The 18,849-nt window shown below is 34.5% G+C and overlaps 1 long non-coding RNA gene across 1 annotated transcript; it reads right to left on the reverse strand.

The window, feature by feature from the left end:
- Nucleotides 1-11,031: 11,031 nt before the first annotated feature.
- LOC110012168 (uncharacterized) lies at nucleotides 11,032-11,636 on the reverse strand. Its single transcript, XR_002287326.2, has 2 exons — nucleotides 11,518-11,636; nucleotides 11,032-11,455 (listed from the first exon to the last, which is right to left on the reverse strand). It is a non-coding gene; the product is annotated as an uncharacterized LOC110012168 (long non-coding RNA).
- Nucleotides 11,637-18,849: the final 7,213 nt, after the last annotated feature.

Raw genomic sequence — 18,849 nt, forward strand, 5'->3', positions numbered from 1 at the left:
ATTATATGTTGCCTCATTAAAAACTTTACCAGGAAAACCTAGTGAAAAAAACATGGTCAAGGGAAAAAGAGCGTAGTGCGTATGGACTCCGCCTCATTAAAAGTATCAGTCGAGATCTTTGAGACGAAACGCCAATATTATGGACTATCTTCTCAAATATTGCAGTGAGAAGTGCCTTGGTGAACAAATATGCTAGATTGTCACTTGAACGGATTTGTTGAACATCAATACCACCATTCTTTTGAAGATCATGAGTGGAGAAAATATTTTGTGAAATAAGTTTCGCTCTATCCACTTTGATGTACCCTTTTTTTGATTGAGCAATACATGTTGCATTATCTTCATATAAGATCATCGAGATAATATTTCCAAATGATAATCTGCAAGTCTCTCGGATGTGTTGAATCATGGATCTCAACCAAACACATTCTTAACTTACCTCATTAGTTGCTATAATTTCTACATGGTCGATGATAAGGTTGTTATTATTTGTTTCTTAAATCACCATAAAATTATTGTACCACCACACATGTAAATAAATATCCTATTTGCGATCGGCCATTATGAGGATCAGACAAAAAATCCAACATCTACATACCAATTAGATCGGAATTTGGTACCTTTAAATAAAATAACCTGATAGTCATCCTACCTCTAAGATAACAAAGTATATGCTAATCCCATTCCAGTGTTTTTTCGAGTGGGTAAAGAACTATATCTTGCTAATAAATTGATAGCAAATATTATATCAAATCTTATATAATTAGCAAGATACATTAATACTCCAATTGCACTAAGGTATTGTACTTCAAAATCAAGCAATTCTTCATCATTTTATCGAGGCCTAAAAGGGTCATTATTCACATCCAATGATCTTACCACCATTAGGGTGCTTAATAGATGCGATTTCTCCTTATAGAATCGCTTTAGCACCTTCATAATATAAGCTTCTTAGATGCTCAAAGATTCTATTATTTAAATGTTCAACTTGTAATGGAAGGCAATATTTTGTTCTTTCTAAATATTTCATTTCAAATTATTTCTTTAAGCAATATATAGCCTTTAGAAACTCTTTTGGAGTTCTAATAATATTTAAGTCATCGACATAAACTGTATACCAAATTCATTTTCAGATCATCTCATCAAAATACATGGACAAATGGGATCATTTCTATATCCTTCTTTTAATAAATTTACTCAAACGATTATGCCACATTTGTCCAGATTGCTTCAACCCAGAGAAGGATTTATTTAATTCGATAATATAATGTTATCAAGAATGTGAATTGTATGCTTCGAGCAAATGAAATCCTCTTGGGAGTTTCACTACCAATTGGGTCATTCTTTCACTACCAGACTAATTAAGTATTGAAAAGTAGTTACATCCACTACAGGAGAGTAAGTCATTTCATAATCGATACCGGGTCTTTAAGAAAAATCTTGAGCAACAAGTCTTGTTTTATATCTTACAATTTCACCTTGCTCATGTCATTCTCGCACAAATACTCGTTTATATCGCACTGGTCTTTATATCTTCAGGTGTACATGCTACAAGTCCAAAAAACCTTTCCTTGTGTAAGCAAGTCTAATTCTGTCTCAAATGCGTCTTTCCATTTTGGCCAATCATTTCTTTGCTTGCATTTCTGAGCAGACTTTGGTTCATGATCCTCATTATCGTTTATTACATTGAGCAATATATTATATGCAAAATATCATCGATGATGACTTCATTTCGGTCCAGTGTATTCCATTTAGGATATAATTTATTGAGATCTCTTCATTTTCATGAATTCCAAATACCAGAGTTTCTTCTGGAACTGACATAGTAATTATGTTGGAAACTCTTTTGAAGTTGTATTCTTAATTTGCCATCTTGATTTGTAACTTCTTTTCTTTTCAGGGGTTTTTAAGCAATATATAGCCTTTATCGCTTTAGGCGTTTAGACTTATTTGCAATATTAGCTTATCCAATACGGACATCAATTTTTATCGAAGCATTAGCAACTAGAATATGAGATTTAGTTACTCTTGTTGGGTCAGTAGATGAATCTGGCAGTTGATTAGCTAAATTCTGCCAATGAATCATCTTTTGAACTTCCAATTCACTTTGATTAGTACGAGGATCAAGATTAGGTAATGATAATTCATTCCAACTATTTTTTCTTTCAGCTGCTTACTATCATCCTCCTAATGTTGAAAAAACTAATTCATCAAAATGACAATCGACAAATCGAGTTGTAAATAAATCTCCTGTCAATGGTTCAAGTTACTTTACTATGGATGGAGACTTAAATCCAACATCAATTCTCATCCTCCTTTAAGGACCCATCTTAGTTCGCTATGGTCAAGCAATTGGAACATATATTGCTTCCCCATAAATTCTTAAATGAAAAATATTAGGTTCCTGAGCAAAACTCAATTATAGGAGAGATGACTCATGATAACTTGTTGGTCTAATGCGAATTAGTATTATTGCAAGCAAAATTACATGTCACCAACAAGAATCGGAAAGTTTGTGTCTCATGAGTAACGGTCTTGCAATTAATTGTAGACGCTGAATGAATTATTTACAAGACCATTCTGTGTATGAACATGTAATACAAGATGTTCAACATAAATTCTAATAGACATACAATAGTCGTGGAAAGTTTGAGAAGTGAATTCACCAGCATTATCAAGACGTATTTTCTTCATCAAAGAAATATGCTCGTAATCGAATTAATTGAGCAAGCAATATCTCAAACGCCATGTTGCGAGATGATAACAAGGACACATGTGACCATCTAGTTGACCATTTAATTAAAACCATGAAATATCAAAATGGTCCTCATGGCATGTGGATCTCTTAGAAAGAGAGAGAATTTTCTATTTTTTTCGTTAAATTCAATAAAAAAATAAAAGACTGGAAATGAAAGTCTCTTTCTTACAGTCATTCTCTATTACACTGCCGTAACAAAAATATCGGATGCGGCGATATAGAAATATTTGGTACATGAAGTCGCGATCTGATAGCTATACATCTAAATAGACTTAGATAGAAATCAATTCATCTTGATCTGGAATCCAAGAAAGATAGTGGAAATGGCTCTTATCTTATCACTTGGAAGAGGGGTTTCTCTGTAGATTATCGAATTTCTTTCTTTGTCTTTACAAAAAAAAAAAACAAAAAAAAAATAGGTGTAAGCTGTGATACATTCACTAAAAAAAATTCTTTTCTTTTTTTAGAAACGAGCAAACAACAGGAATTGAACCCGCGCATGGTGGATTCACAATCCACTGCCTTGATCCACTTGGCTACATCCACCCCTCTACTAATTTATTTTAAATCAATTTACAAATATCGCCTTGTATATGTCCAAAAAAAGGGACAAATTCATTTTCTAATTTTGTTGGTGGTGATAACATAATTAACTTTCCTTGAGAACAAACAGAACATAAGAAATCACTGGATTGAAGAATATGGCGGGTGTTCAATTTATCTTGACATGAATTCTCAATTATTCTCCACATCATGATTGATTCGGAATGACCTAACATGCCAAATAACAAACTTATTATGATTTGTAAACTTTTGGTTTACGAGAGTATGGTTTTTTTAGTTGTACTCATATATGTGTAGTACAAATTAAAAAAAATACCAGTAATTTTTCAAATATGCATTTCTTTCCCAAGATCGCACCTGTAATATAGAGATCTCGATATTATCTTCATTTGTTGTCTCAATAAGATATCTATTACAAAGGATATTCTTAAAGTTTAGACGATTTCTTTGGGACTTATTGGAACAGAATGCATCATCAATATAAAATTGTGTTCTACCAGGTAGCAATACATTAACACTTTCGGAACCCGCAATTAATTTTGCACTTCCAAATATAGTATGAACATTGGCATCTTGCATTACTAAATAAGAAAAGTACTTTTAATTTTTAAGTAGTGTTAGTTGTGGCACTAGCAACGAGATACATATCTTCACTATTGACATTGATACTAACAAAATGGATACTCATTTTTTATTAAAACTATGGCAGAAATGTAAAATCGATATCAGAATATGCTATTAATGAGAAACAATATTATAAATAAGTTCTTCATTATCGTAGAAAACATATCGGATACTAAATTCATAATACTAAAGAAGAAATAAGAAAATTATTTGTCAACACTTCCATCACCAGTCAAGTGGTCAATTCTCCCATTTGGATAAGCAAATAAATCGGCAACGTCTAAATGAGTCATATCAAATATATCCATCACTTCCGTCATCAACAAAATTTGATTCAGTCTTCTTTCTTTCTTTTTTTTCTTTTTTATCGATACGTGGTAAAGGTCAACAAGATACTTTGACGTACGACAGGACGTGACCAATGACCTTTGCCACCACAACGACAACATAAATTCTCTACAAATGACCTTTACCACCACAACAAAGAATTATCTCAGAATATTTCGTAAAACCTTTTTCACAATTTTGTTGCTGCAGGAGCATATTAGATGTATCGAAGGTGGAAAATATTTTGTCTAACTATCACCAACCGTGATTTTTCTCCACACAATTTCAATTGAGAACTGATTCTAAATATCGCATAATTATACTCACTTAAAGGTTTTAATATCATGCAATCCCAAATCCATCTAGTCATAGCGAACTTTTGAAAGAATGACGACTTTCTGGTGGTCATACCTTTTTTTTCCAAGTTATTCCCAAGAACAAATTGGTCTTTTACGGTAAGATACTCAATTTTTTATTCTAAAGTAATGAAGGAAAATCATAATTTTGGCCCCATCTTGATTAGATGCTTCATTACCTTCTTTGATATTGTTTCCAAGACCATTTTTGCATCTAAATGAATTTCAACATTTAATACCTAAGATAAATAATTCTTCTCTGTAATGTCAAGGGTCACAAAGTTAAGTTTTGCAAGGTTCGATATAATTGTACGATCATAAAATCAACAAAACAAGTTATATAACATCTAATGTTATGAAGATCAGTATATTAAAAATTGATGAATACGTAGATAGTACATTCATATAATATATCAAAAATTAACGTGTTCGCATAATAATACTATGAAATGACGAGTCATATAAGTAATAAAGTATTTAACTCGATATGTCACTTTGGAGAAATGCCTTCGAAAATCAAATCTTACTACAAAGATTTCTTTAATAATTAGGTGGACTATTCTTGAAAATATAAAGTTTTCGTGCTGATAACGTATTATGAAATAATTTAAAATTACAACAATATAAGAATTAGAGTTGGCATAAAAGAAGATATTGTTATATGGTTTGTCCTATTAAATAACTTAACTACTCAATCACATCCCGTAAAAAATCAATTCCATCAATTACCTGCAGTCATAAATTAAATTTACTCCATTTTGTTTAATTTTATTCTTAATTAAGATAAAAGAAGATATATTAGTATTTATTTTTGTATTTAAATAAAATTATCAGTATTAATATAATATATATTATACAAAGTTTTAATTTTTAATTTATAATTCAAGTAAAATATATATTCACAATTAATGCATTCGAAAAAGTTATTGAATAATTTTTGCTTGTGAGGTTCTAATTAAAATAATAACAAATTTTGATATACATGTATAAATTATAAACTTTAATAAAATAAAAATATTAATTACAATAAATACAATAAAAATGTAACCATCTCAATTTCATTTCATATATATATATATGATTAATTATACTTATATCCCTCTAAAAATACAAATTTGTACTTTTTTTTTTTTGATGAAATTCCAAAATTATGTATATACTCCCTCCAAAAGATTATTATTTACACATGACCTCTTTTTGTTAGGTTTGAAAAAAAAAATACTAACTAAGCAAAAATATTGCATAAATTTTTAATTTTACTTATTATTATATATTCCCATATAATAATTCTGCACTTATAAGGAAAAAAATACAATGGTGTTAACCTCACTTTATATATATACATATATATTCTATTTATTGTTGCATGCGGTTCCTGTGAGTATATAAAAAAATCTTCATGTGATGATAAGAAAAAAGAATTTATGAAATTAATAAATTATAATTATAAATTATAAATTATAATAAATATGAAAAAAATGTGGAGCAGTGGGTAATTAAGAGGATAAAAATATAATTGTGAGATTATTAAAAAATATTAAAATTACTAATTTGATCAATTTTTTTAAAGAGAAGAAATGAAATAAAGGGTAAATTTGGATTAAAAAATTGGTATGCCAGAAAGGTTTCTTTTATAATAGTATAGATATTGCGTTTATCCCGTTATAAGTAAAAAAAATATATATGAAAATATTAAATAAGGAGCAACATTGAAAATTTATGTAATTATTTTAACGGACAACAATATTTTTCGTCCATAGATCAGGTGTAAATGGAGAATTTTCGAAGGGAGTTTAAGTGTAATTTCAATTTTTTTTTAAGAAAACGTGTAATTTCGCATTTTCAGAAGGGGTCTAACTGCAAATAACTCTCTCTCGATATATTATATATTAATTCCTCTATAAATACAAACATATACATGAGAATTTTAAGGAAAAAGTATTATTCTAGTCCGCTAAGTATGCCTAATTTTAATTTTAGTTCGATAACTATGTCCATTTTTGTTTAGATCCAGTAACTTACGAAATTGCTTACTTTTAGTCATCTGACAGATTTTCGGACAATTTTACCCCTATGAGTGCATATGGACTAAAATTGCCTTTCAAAAGTTGCATAGAGGTAAAATTGTCTGAAAATCTGTTAGAGGACTAAAAGTAAGCAATTTCGTAAGTTACTGGATCCAAACAAAAATGAACATAGTTATCGGATTTAAAATTAAAATTAGGCATACTTAGCAGACTAAAATAATACTTTTCCCGAATTTTAAATAAGGGACAAAGTTAATAACTTATGTAATATTTTTTGTTCAAACTCCGACAAAACGGGATTAGGTATAATGAAAATTTTTGAGAGAGTTTAAGTACAATTTTAAATTTTTTTGAAGAAAAATATAATTTCATATTAAATAAAATTTAAATATAATTATTAATATATAGAATGAATTATAGAATTTGAATGTATTTGATTAGGTAAGAAGTGCATCCAATCAAAGCAAAAAGAAAAGGAGGGAGACAGCGTTATCAAAGCGTAATTCCCCCATTTTAGGAAGTGCCCTTTTTCTTTGTTGGATTTGACTATGAACCAGTGATTAAAGAGGGAGCAGAGGTACCTGTACTAGATACTGATTACTGACAGTTGATTGATGAGAGTAGTGTCTGAATTTTTGTGGAAGTGGAGCATTAGCAAGCCTGTGCAGCTGTGCTGTACTCGTTAAGACAGCATGTAAGCTTAATATATACTCAAATCAAAGCGTGATTATATTTACATTCGTTTTAAAAATATGAGATTATAATTTTATTTTAAAAAAATTTAAAATTATATTTACACTCTTTTCAAAAAAATTTGACTTATCTTTTATCAGAATTTCACACAAAATACTGATTTCAGCAAAAATAGTTACATAAACAGGTAATATGGACACTGCGTGGACTGAGGCTACCGAACGATGAGCAAGTAAACGCATGAACTGAGGGAAGGACGCCAAGGAGACCGACACAAACGAATCCCCAACCAAAACAACCAATGAACCATCGTAGTAGAACTACATTGAAGGAATCGAAAAATCATAAACAAATGGGCCCAAAGTACGCAACCACTGAACTCCAAGAACGACATCCGCACCGTGCACCGGCAGAAGATAGAAGGAAATACGGAAGGCGTGCTGGTGCAATTGAATCGGCAAATCGGAACAAACACCAGAGCAACCAATGGAGGCCCCATTACCAACCAAAACTGAAAAAGGAAGAAGAGGATGCACTTTCAAGTCCAATAACTGGGCAATGCGAGGTTGCAGTATGTTATGCAAGCTACCGGAGTCAACGAGAACCGACACTGGCAACCCTAAATGTACGCTGTTAGGCGCAGCGTACGAGGGGATTGCGGGCCCAAAACCGCATCAGCAGAGAGGTGAAAATGCGAAGGGGCCGGAGAAGACGACGATAACAGAGAAACCGGCAGAGGGGGAGGAGTGTCACTCGATAACGGAGACGAGCAATCATCGCCGAGACAATCTGAAGAAGCGGAGGAAGCAGGAGGAGCATCCTTATCAGCGAGGAGCAATAAAAATTGCTTTGGGCGGCAACGGTGACCCGAGTAAAACTTCTCATCGCAATTGAAACAAAGGCCTTTGGCACGACGAGCCTGCATTTCCGTCGGTGATAAGCGCTTAATGGGAAGCGCCGGTGGGGCAGAACGTGGCACAGTAGAAACTGGCGCAACAACAAAAGGGGCCATAGTCCGGGGAAGGGGCGAGGGCGCCGGAATGGCGCGACCCAGAAAAGGGCGATCGTTGAACTTAGACTCCAAGAGTTTAGCAAGCCCAATAGCTTGCGAAATGGAACGTGGCTGAAGAATGGCCATTTCGCGCTGGAACTCGGGCAAGAGACCCGATAGAAAACAATCTTAGGGGAGAGACCCACAACCCGATTGCAGAGTTGCTCAAACTCACGTTGGTAGTCAACAATGGAACCCGATTGACGGAGCTTAAATAAGGCTTGGCGATGATTCTCATACGAAGACGGCCCAAAACGAAGCTCCAATGCAGAAACAAACTCCGGCCAAGTCGAGAGAAGCCCATTGTTATGCATCCATGGGAACCACGTGAGAGCATCACCACTCATATAACAAGAAACGCGACGACGGTGAAGCTTCGGGGCAACGGCGCAAGCAAAAAACTGATCAGCATGAAACAACCAATCCAAAGGATTGGAACCATCAAACAGTTGCAAGTGAATTTTCGGCGGAGAAGGAAGGGGTTCGGCTTCAGGGGCAACCTCTGAAGGAAGAGGGGGCGAAGAAGGAACCATTAACGATGGTGGGGAGAAGAGGATCGGCGTTGGAGAGTAGAAATCGCAGCCACAGTGGAATCGTGACGAGCGTCCATAGTCGTCTTAAGGTCCTGAACCAAAGCCGAGAGAGCAGCGACCGATTCCTGAAGCTCTTGGAGATCGGACTGGGAACGAGTCTGCATGATGAGCGCGGACGAGAAGGCAATGAAAACACCAAATGTTAAGCCCTTAATCTGTTCGACAGAATTAGAACAATCGGCGACAAGATTCGCCGGAAGAGATAATGAAATTGGACTGTCAGGAAAACAAATTTATGTTTTCAATTTGATTTCTCCGTTCATTCTCCCCCAATTCTCACCATAACTACATACTGTTAGTGCTCTCAACAAGGGATCTCTCTACACGTGTTTTCATCCCACAATGCTTAAGATTTTTTTGGAAAAGGAAATAGTTAACAAGCAAACATAACTAATAATCTGATAACATCAAATGTGGGCTAACTTTGTGAAAGTTGTGTATGGACTCCTGCTTAATCCAAGTACCGGGCTGGTTTGCGGATCTCTCTTCTTGGTTTGGGCTGGACTGTCGACACTTTGTGAGTGTGCCTATCACCATGCCTAATAGAATATTTCATATTTATATGCTTATATTTTTATATATTTAAATAATAGTGATTTCATAATATGGATTGGTAGATAATTTGAATTTGAAAAAAAGAATTAAGAAAAATGATTTTATGTGACACTAATATTAAATAAATTTTAAATTCATCAATATTCAACATAATATAATTTAAAATTAAGTACAAATTTGAAGCATTTGATGCCCATTAATAATTTAAAATTATTCACACAAATTTAGATAATTTGTTATTAGAGATTTGACAGTCAATCCAATATAACTTACACAATTTCGTATATACAAATTAGCAATAACTAAAATTCTTATACTGGGACGAGCCCTAATTTAAAGGTATATTTAGATGGAATAATTTGAATTGAAATAAATACTTTCAAATGATTCATATTCATCAAATGATTATGATATGATAAAAAAAAATTAAAATTCATAAATATTTTATCAAATTTTATTTAAATTAATAATTGAAAGATTTGAAATCCTTTTAAATATGGAATCATCCAACCAAATATAAAAAGATTGTTATTTGGAGTTTGAAATTCCTACGTCTGTACCCATCAGCCCAAACAACAGGGTCAAGGAATAGAACCTACATATAATTATCTCATCAATTCTTTTATATTGCATTTGGATCGATGGATTTGATACTAAGAATTTCAAATTTATAGTAATATATAAATATGTCAGAACTTGTTTAGATAATTCAATATTACAAAAAATTTCAAGTTCTTAAATTCCCATTTTGAAGTATATTTTGTAATAAATATGTTGATATATTTCAAGTTCATCTAATATAAAAATGTTTGAAGTCATTTTTCCAAATTTATTTTTCAAATTCAAATCACCCCTTCCAAACACAGCCTCAAAACAAGTAATTATCCACTAATTAAGAATTATTTGCCCTCCTTCTCTTTGAATTTTATCTGGGTTTGGTAGTTCTTGCACAACGTATAGATCCTCAACTTTCTCAAAAAACTCAATGCCCCCCAGAGGGATATCTTTCTTGAACACTCGATACTCCAGAACAACATCTTGGGCAAAAGATCAATAAGACATCCCCCAGAAGAAAAGGCAAGGAATTTTTACATATTCGATGTAAAATCTTAGGGTGAGGCTCAAATTTATCTGGAAGAAGTCCTATAGAGAAAAACACAAACATCCTTAACAAGGGACAACGTGATCCCATCAGAAAACCCTCATGCCCCCTTCTTTTGAAGGAATAATTTTATCCTCCAAAAATTAACGTGAAACTAAAAGTGTTTTTTAAGATGAATTGTAGTTGAAAAAACAGGTTCAAAGGGGCAAGAAAAAGAACAGAAAAAGTGGAACCATTGTCCCCAAATGGTTATGCATATACTCCCTGTTCATACATGACAACAACGCTCCAAGTCGAAGCATAAATAGCAAGCCATCAGCCTAAACATAAGTAAGTATGCAAGCAACACGATAAGCAACAATAGGCGGCAAGTCCCAAACATCAATAGGTGAAAGCAAAATTGATTAAAGCATTTTTCCTGGCTAAAACCTAGCCAATGAAAAGGAAAGAAAACAAGCATTCAAGAAAACCAAAATAAAATAAAATTGTTTCATCGCCACCCCGTATTGGGGTAAAACCTTCTAAGAAAAGAAAGAAGAAATATTGTTTTGCATACATCAACCAACTACCCCATACTCGAAGTCTTCTTTTCAGCAACTTGGTTAGACGGGGTTGGGGTCTCTTGGGCGGCAGGCTCTTATTAGGGGATGGGAGCATCCTCCACAATCAGCTGTGGAGGATCTCCTCTTGGGGCATCCTCCCCAACAAGAGCAGATAGGGTAGCTTGAGGTGGAGGGCTCCTTGCTTCCGCCTTAACCACCCCCAAGATTTGATCAAGGTCCTCATCAACAAATTTTCCTTGAAACTGACAAGCAAGTTAGGAAAATTTCATAAAAGATAACCTGAGAATGAAGTAGTCTAAGTTACCTGATTCCATGGGGGATGGGGGTCTCGGTAATAAGTGCAGGAGGATAGGCAAAAGTGTTAAGGTGTGAATATTGCTTACATGTTGAATAAGTCAAGGATGACTTCATGTTGAAGAAGTCAAGGATGACTTCATGATGACTTCATGTTGAAGAAATCAAGGATGACTTCATGTTGTGGCTATAAATACTCTTGTTGGCATTGTTTTGTAGTGCAGAGTAATGAGAAAAACATATAAGTTTTCTGTGTAGTCGAAAGAGAAAAGAAAGAGTTGAGACGAGAGTGAGTGTTGTCTTTCACGTGTGGTGAAGACTTACATACAGGTGTGTGTGTGTGTTGTACTCCTCAGTTTTCCTCCTCTTTAAGTGTTTTCTCCTGGCTTGGTATCGCCCCCAGACATAGGATTTATATCCAAATTGGGTTAACAAATTTGTGTGTCTTTTATCTCTTTCATATTCCAGTTGTTGTCCATCTTGACCCGGTCCAGTTTCTAACAACTGGTATTAGAGCCAGGTTCAAGGAGTTAAGATGGAGGGAAAGATTCCAGTCGAACGGTTCAATGGTTCCGACTTTGGATTTTGGCATATGCAGATGGAGGCCTACCTGTACGGGAAGGACCTGTATGGACCACTTGCAGAGAAGCCCGAGAAGACGAGTGATGAAGAATGGAAGGTGCTCGATCGGAAGGTGATGAGCGCAATAATCCTGTCGCTCTCTCGGAATGTCGCCTATCATGTGAAGGGAGCGAAGAGCACGAAGGAAGTCCTGCAGACTCTGGCCAATATGTACGAGAAACCCTCAGCAATGAACAAGGTCATGCTGATGAAGAAACTATTCAGGTTGCAGATGGAGGAGAGGAAGTCGGTGGCCGATCACCTCAATGACTTCAACCAACTCACGACACAGCTGGCGTCTGTGGATATCATGCTTGACGATGAGGTAAAAGCATTAATTTTGCTCTCATCTTTACCTGACAGTTGGGATGTGGTTGTTACTTCGGTGAGCACTTCATCTGGGAAGGAGAAGATGAAGTTCGACAACATCAGGGGCATGATGTTGAATGAGGAAACCCGTAGAAAGCAAACGGGTGGATCATCTGGCTTTGCACTACATACAGAGTCCAGAGGGAGACCTGACACACAGGGTAAATACCTTGGAAGATCAAGGTCCAGGGGGAAGAACAAGGGCAAGAAGGAGATAGTGTGTTGGAACTGCGAGAAGCCCGGACACATGAAAAGCGAATGCCGGGCGCCAAAAAGGGAAAAGGAGGGCTGGACAGCGAATGCCGCGACGGAAGAGATCACGGATGCACTCTTGTTGAGTGTGAGCAGTTCTTCCAATGATTGGATCGTGAATTCAGGGGCCTCATTCCACTCATGCAGCAACAAAGACATCATGGAGCCATACACCTCAGGTGATTTTGGCTTAGTTTATCTTACAGATAACAAACCCCTCAAGATTGTAGGAAATGGAGATGTGCGGATCAAATCAACGAATGGGTCATGCTGGATCCTACATGATGTGAGACATATACCAGGACTAAAGAGGAACTTGATCTCAGTCGGACAACTGGACAGTGATGAATTCCACACGACGTTTGGAGACGCAAAGTGGAAGATTAGTCGGGAGCAATGACTTTGGCACGAGGACTAAAGTCGGGAACGCTCTACATGGCGGGAGGATCCAGTTCAAACATCCCCTTTGCAGGAACTGTATCGCAGGCTAACCTGTGGCACAATCGCTTGGGCCACATGAGCGAGAAAGGAATGAACGTGCTGAAGTTGAAAGGACGGTTGCCCGAGTTAAAATCGATGGAGGAGCTTCCCCCAAAAGGCAACCGAGTTATTTAATTTTTTATTATAAAAAAAAAGAAAATTCATATTAATATAATTTTTTTAAATATACTAATAAATAATATAACAAGTCGCGATTTTGAATCGCGACTCGATTAAAAAATTCTTTTTTTAAAAAAAAAAGTCCCAAGTCGGGATTTGGAATACCGACTTCAAGTCGGTATTCCAACACCAACTCCAAGTGCAATTTTTTTTTAATTTTTTAATTAAATTTTGTTAGTTAATTATATAATTTTGTTTAATTACGTATAATTAATATATTAAAGTTTAAAAATTATAATATTAAAATTATATTAATATAAAAAATTATAATTAAATGTACAAACATAATATGTATATTTTTTTGAATAGTTGTAAAAAATACAATGAAGTATACTATTATTTTTGATAATCCAACACTAGTACATCTGATTTTGTATCACGACTTGTGCAATTTTTCTTTTTTGTTTTCATTTAATTAAATTGTAAATAATTAATTATATAATTTATTTAATTATACATAATTAACATATTAAAGTTACAATTATATTAATTAACATATTAAAGTTACAGTTGTATTAATTAACATATTAAAGTTATAGTTGTATTAATTATATATAATTAATTAAAATTATATTAATTTTAAAAAATTATAATTAATTGTACAAATGTAATAATGTATATTTTTTGTACAGTTGTAAATAATACAATGAAATATACAATTACTCTTGACAAACCAATACCGACACATCTGATTCTGTAGAAGAATTTTTGGAATATTTCTATGATTTTTTCTATCAATTTATCATTACTATATAATGTAATTAAACAACAATACATAAAATTACGCATGTGGTTAAATATAACAAATTTAATAATTTAATTAACCAATTATACCATTTTTATATCAAATGTGATGTTTAATTGAACATTAATATAAATAGCCAAAATCATAAAATAGCCAATAATATAATTTTATAAATTATTCACAACGAGATGGATTGGCGCAAACGCGTGCAAGGCAACAATCCTAACAAAGAAATTCTTCTACACAATCAAATGTACTAGTATTGAATTGTCAAGAATAATTGTATATTTCATTGTATTTTTTACAACTGTACAAAAAAATATACGTATTATAGTTGTACACTTAATTATAATTTTTTATATTAATACAATTTTAATATTATAATTTTTTAAACTTTAATATATTAATTATACATTATTAAATAAAATTATATAATTAATTAATAAAATTTGATGGAAAAACAAAAAAAAATTGCACTTGGAGTCGGTATTCCAAATACTGACTCCAAGTTGGGATTTGGAATACCGAATTCAAGTCGGGATTCCACTTTTTTTAAAAAAAAAAATTTTAAATCGAGTCGCGATTCAAAATCGCGACTCGTTATATTATTATTAATATATTTAAAAAAATTATATTAATATAAATTTTCTTTTTTTTGTAATAAAAAATTAAATAACTCTAAGGCAACCACTTGTGATAAAAAGGATGGAGGTTAGAGTAAGGAAAATAAAGATAATAAATGAAGCACAGTTGAAGCCACTCACCTTGGCTAGCCTATAGGATACATCCTATCAAGTTCTTTCTTGGGCACTGGAGATAGGAGGCATTATCCCCTAGGGTAAGTGTCCCCCTCAAAATTTCTATAGCTAGGGAGGACTCCCTATCCCTCTCTTGATCAACCAACTGGCGAGTGTACAAACTCTTAGAAGAAAAGCGATGGGGCTTGAAGGAAGTGCTCCCTAAACCCCGAAGAGGAGGAGTCGGTGAGGCAATCGGGTGTGTAGAGCTGGTTGGAGGGGCACCCATAGATCTGACCTTGGCGCGCTTGGAGAATGCCCTTAGAGTCATGACAATAGGTCGTTTCCCCCTTTAATCACTAGAGACCGGGATCCCCTTAGAAGACCTGGTGGGATGAGGAGTAGCAGCTGCATGAGCCCTCGGACTCTCAAAAACTTGATTTGTATCAATTTGCTAAAACATTATGTCTTCTGCCAAAAAGAACAAAATAACAGCAATCAACACCTCATATAAACAAAATACAAGAAAAATGAAAGAATAAAACTAAAGACAATAAAGATACCCAAGGGTTCCCCAAGAGACTCAACTCGAGGATTCAACCCAAAACGTCCTAAAAGCCTCTCTATCAATTAAGCCTCTATAGCCATAATGTCTTTCATTCAACTCCTCTAGAAAAGGGAGAAGGCAGTTGTCTTGTCAGACAAAGAAAAAGGGACAACAAGGGAAGGGTCATATATACATTTGTGGGGGAAGGCCCAAGGTTGGGGAGGCAAGACAAAGAAGAAACTCCCCTTCCAGCGGTAGGGATGACTAGGGGCTGGGAGGAAACGCACCCCTAGCGAGGGGAAAAATGAAAAACCCTAAGGTAAGAGCGTTTTAGCTTAAAGGTTCAGGAGAAGATCCTAGCGATAACAGGGGTATTGTTAAACTCTAAAATTGTGGAGAACCCAACCATCAAGTGGAAAGAATTTGGAGCCAACTGATTTAAGGGAACTTAGATAAAACGAGCGACCTCATCATAAGAAGAGGGAATGGGGAAGTGGAGGCCAGCCTAAGCTGGGAGGATAAGAAACTTAAACAATTAGGGGTGGAATCCCAAAGTCCCCCATTAATTGGCAAACCCCAGAGAGTTTAAGTTAGGTAGGAGCTTAGTCCACTACGGACTGGCCAGCACCCCCCTCCCCCGCTTCGCTCGACCTTCCTCCTCCTCGATCGAAGAAGAATCTTCCTTTGCCTCATTTCCCCCCACCCCCTCCTTATCATCAAAAGGCTCATCCAATAAACAACAAGCGGCCACGGAGGCCTGTCTCAGGCTCCACCTCCGACCACTAGTGTAGGTGGACGGACTACGCCCCGTCCTCCTAGAAGGGGCTTTAGAGGGATCGTGGTACCTCCTTCACAAATCTTACAGATTCATCTAAAGACGACATGAGAATTTAAAAATACAAGTAAAAGAAGGGAGAAGAGGGAAGGATGTGAAGAAGCAAGAAAACAAAAAAGAAGGAGAAGATAGCGAGAAAAACTTACAAGAGTGAAAACCTCGAAGGATCTAAAGTTGTTTCTCTCTCTCTCTCCAAGTCATGGGAGAAAGAAGGAAAGTGTGAAGGTTGAGGTTATAGTCCACCTCCAACCTTAGTAATTGTCTCCAGTTAAAGCGATTACCCAAGAAGTGGGCGGGGGGGGGGGGGGGGGGAGGGGGGCAGTTAGCCCTAGCCATCAAATCAAGGTCGATAAGAAAGCAAGCGCGAGGTCCCAAGCTGAAGACTTCGTCAGGAAAAAAGAAGAGAGGCCAAGTTGAGGAGGACCTGGTAGAAGGATGAGGGGGAACTCCCCCAACCACAGAGACCTCTTACTCTAAGAAGGAATCGGCAGGCATCATCCTCCTTAGAAGGGAGGACTGAATGATGTGGGTGCCTAGGGCAGCCCAGCCTACTGCCTAACCAGGAAGAAGGAGAACGGGTCAGTACCTCCCACAGACCCATCACAAGCAGGGGCCAAGAAGACGTTTGTTCCAAAGGGCTTGAACACATGGCAAACCCGCACTTTAATGAGATGTCTAGCTAGACGTGTGATCTTAGTGCCAACATCCACCTTGAACCAGGTTAGCTCATGTAAATGTGGACAGACTCCTAAATAAGAAAGACTCCTACTAAATGTGAAGTATCCTAGATAAGGATGGCTTCCACCAGACATATCCATCCGTAGCTAAGGGATGACATATCCCCTCTCTAACCAACCTCCATGAAATTCTCAGGAATAGGCTAGACTCTCTGCAGACTGGGACACTCCCTCTATAAGTACAGGTTCCATCTCCTTTTGAGGGGATGCTCTCCAGGCAATTTCTAAGCAATTTTTGAGCACTTTATCAATCATTCTTATATGGTTCACCAATTCTCTCACAATATTGCTATTATATTTATGTTCATTTATCTCTTTCGTTCTATTTTATCAAATATTCCGTACTAACTTGCGCGTTGGAGTACTAATATTCTTTTTTGCATGTTCTCTTCTTAAAGCCCGCATACGCTTTGGCTCAAATTCTGAACAATAGTCCATATCTACTAGACCGTGCGATTTGCACGTATTTGGCATAATTATAAATATCTCCTTGTTATTTGACAAATTACCAATATCTTCCTAATACTTGATTAAATTATATTAATCTTTGGATAGAGGTCTGAAGTTGCCAGTTTTCCCTTGTATGTTTTTACTAAGAAAATTTTAAAAATTGTAAAAAAAAAAAAATGATGAGGTGGATGAGTTTGAAAAATTGTTAAAAAAAAGTCCATAAAAGTTTTCTAGAAAATTTTGAAAAATATAAAACATTATAATTCATAGTTTACAAAGAAATTTTAGTCAATTCATCACAAAACATTGATAGAAACCAAAAGAAAAATAACGAATTGAACTAGCTGTTGGACAACTATTAAAAACAGGAGTAATATATTTTTTTTCAAAAATAAAAAAATATTCATAATTATGCTAAATTTTAAAAGAGCTCGTTACAATTTATTTATTTATTTGTTATCGAATCTAATGGCCCCCAGTGAGAGGGAAGATGATTGCTAGTTTTGAAAGTGTTGGGGGTACAAAATGACACGTCTCCAAACTTCAAGAGGGTGAATGGTAATTATCAATAATAATAGGAGTACCATCATCAATTAATAAATAATACATTCCTAAAATTTGATGTAATTACACGTCGATTTTTTCTGATTTGAAAAATTATATTTAGTATTCCTGATGTTTGTTTTTCTCTAACAAATAGATCTCCAGTTCATTCAAATTCATCTAATTTGTTGATATTAGCAAAAAAGTTGAATGAAAACCTATAATTGCTCTCGATCGACTTATTACTAAATTATTGCAGGTTAAATAAATCTTTTCTCACCAAACAACCCTCATAAGGGTGAAAGATATAATTCCTCACATGCATTAATGTGTGAAGATGAATAAGAGTAATTTGATTAGAAAAAGATTTATTACACTTGTAATAAGTTAATAATAAATCTATTAAAGATAAATATAATTTTTTATTTAATTATTTAATATTATCAATAGATTCGATAATTTTTATTAATTGAGAAATATATTTATTAAATAGAAACAAACCTCAATAACGTTAGATATAATTTTTTAAAATACAAAAAATTTACATAAAATTACATCAAATTTATAAAAAAGGGAAGTACGGTATAATTTTGCCAAACTTTTAAGGTTCACCTAAAACGACACAGCTTCACATTTGATCTACTTAAGACGGCATACCAACCAGGCAACCACAATTCCATATATGTGGGCCCATAATGTTTCTCTCTTCAATTAATTAATAATTAATAGTGGTGAGTGCATGATTTATTGAAACTTTTTAGACGGAATTATTTCGAGAATCGTATTAAATGATTATTTAATATTAAATAAATAATAATTTTTTTTTATATAATTTGTTAGGTATTT

This window comes from Sesamum indicum, linkage group LG6, assembly GCF_026168435.1.
Source record: "Sesamum indicum cultivar Baizhima isolate 11 linkage group LG6, ASM2616843v1, whole genome shotgun sequence".
Classification (NCBI taxonomy): Eukaryota; Viridiplantae; Streptophyta; class Magnoliopsida; order Lamiales; family Pedaliaceae; genus Sesamum; species Sesamum indicum.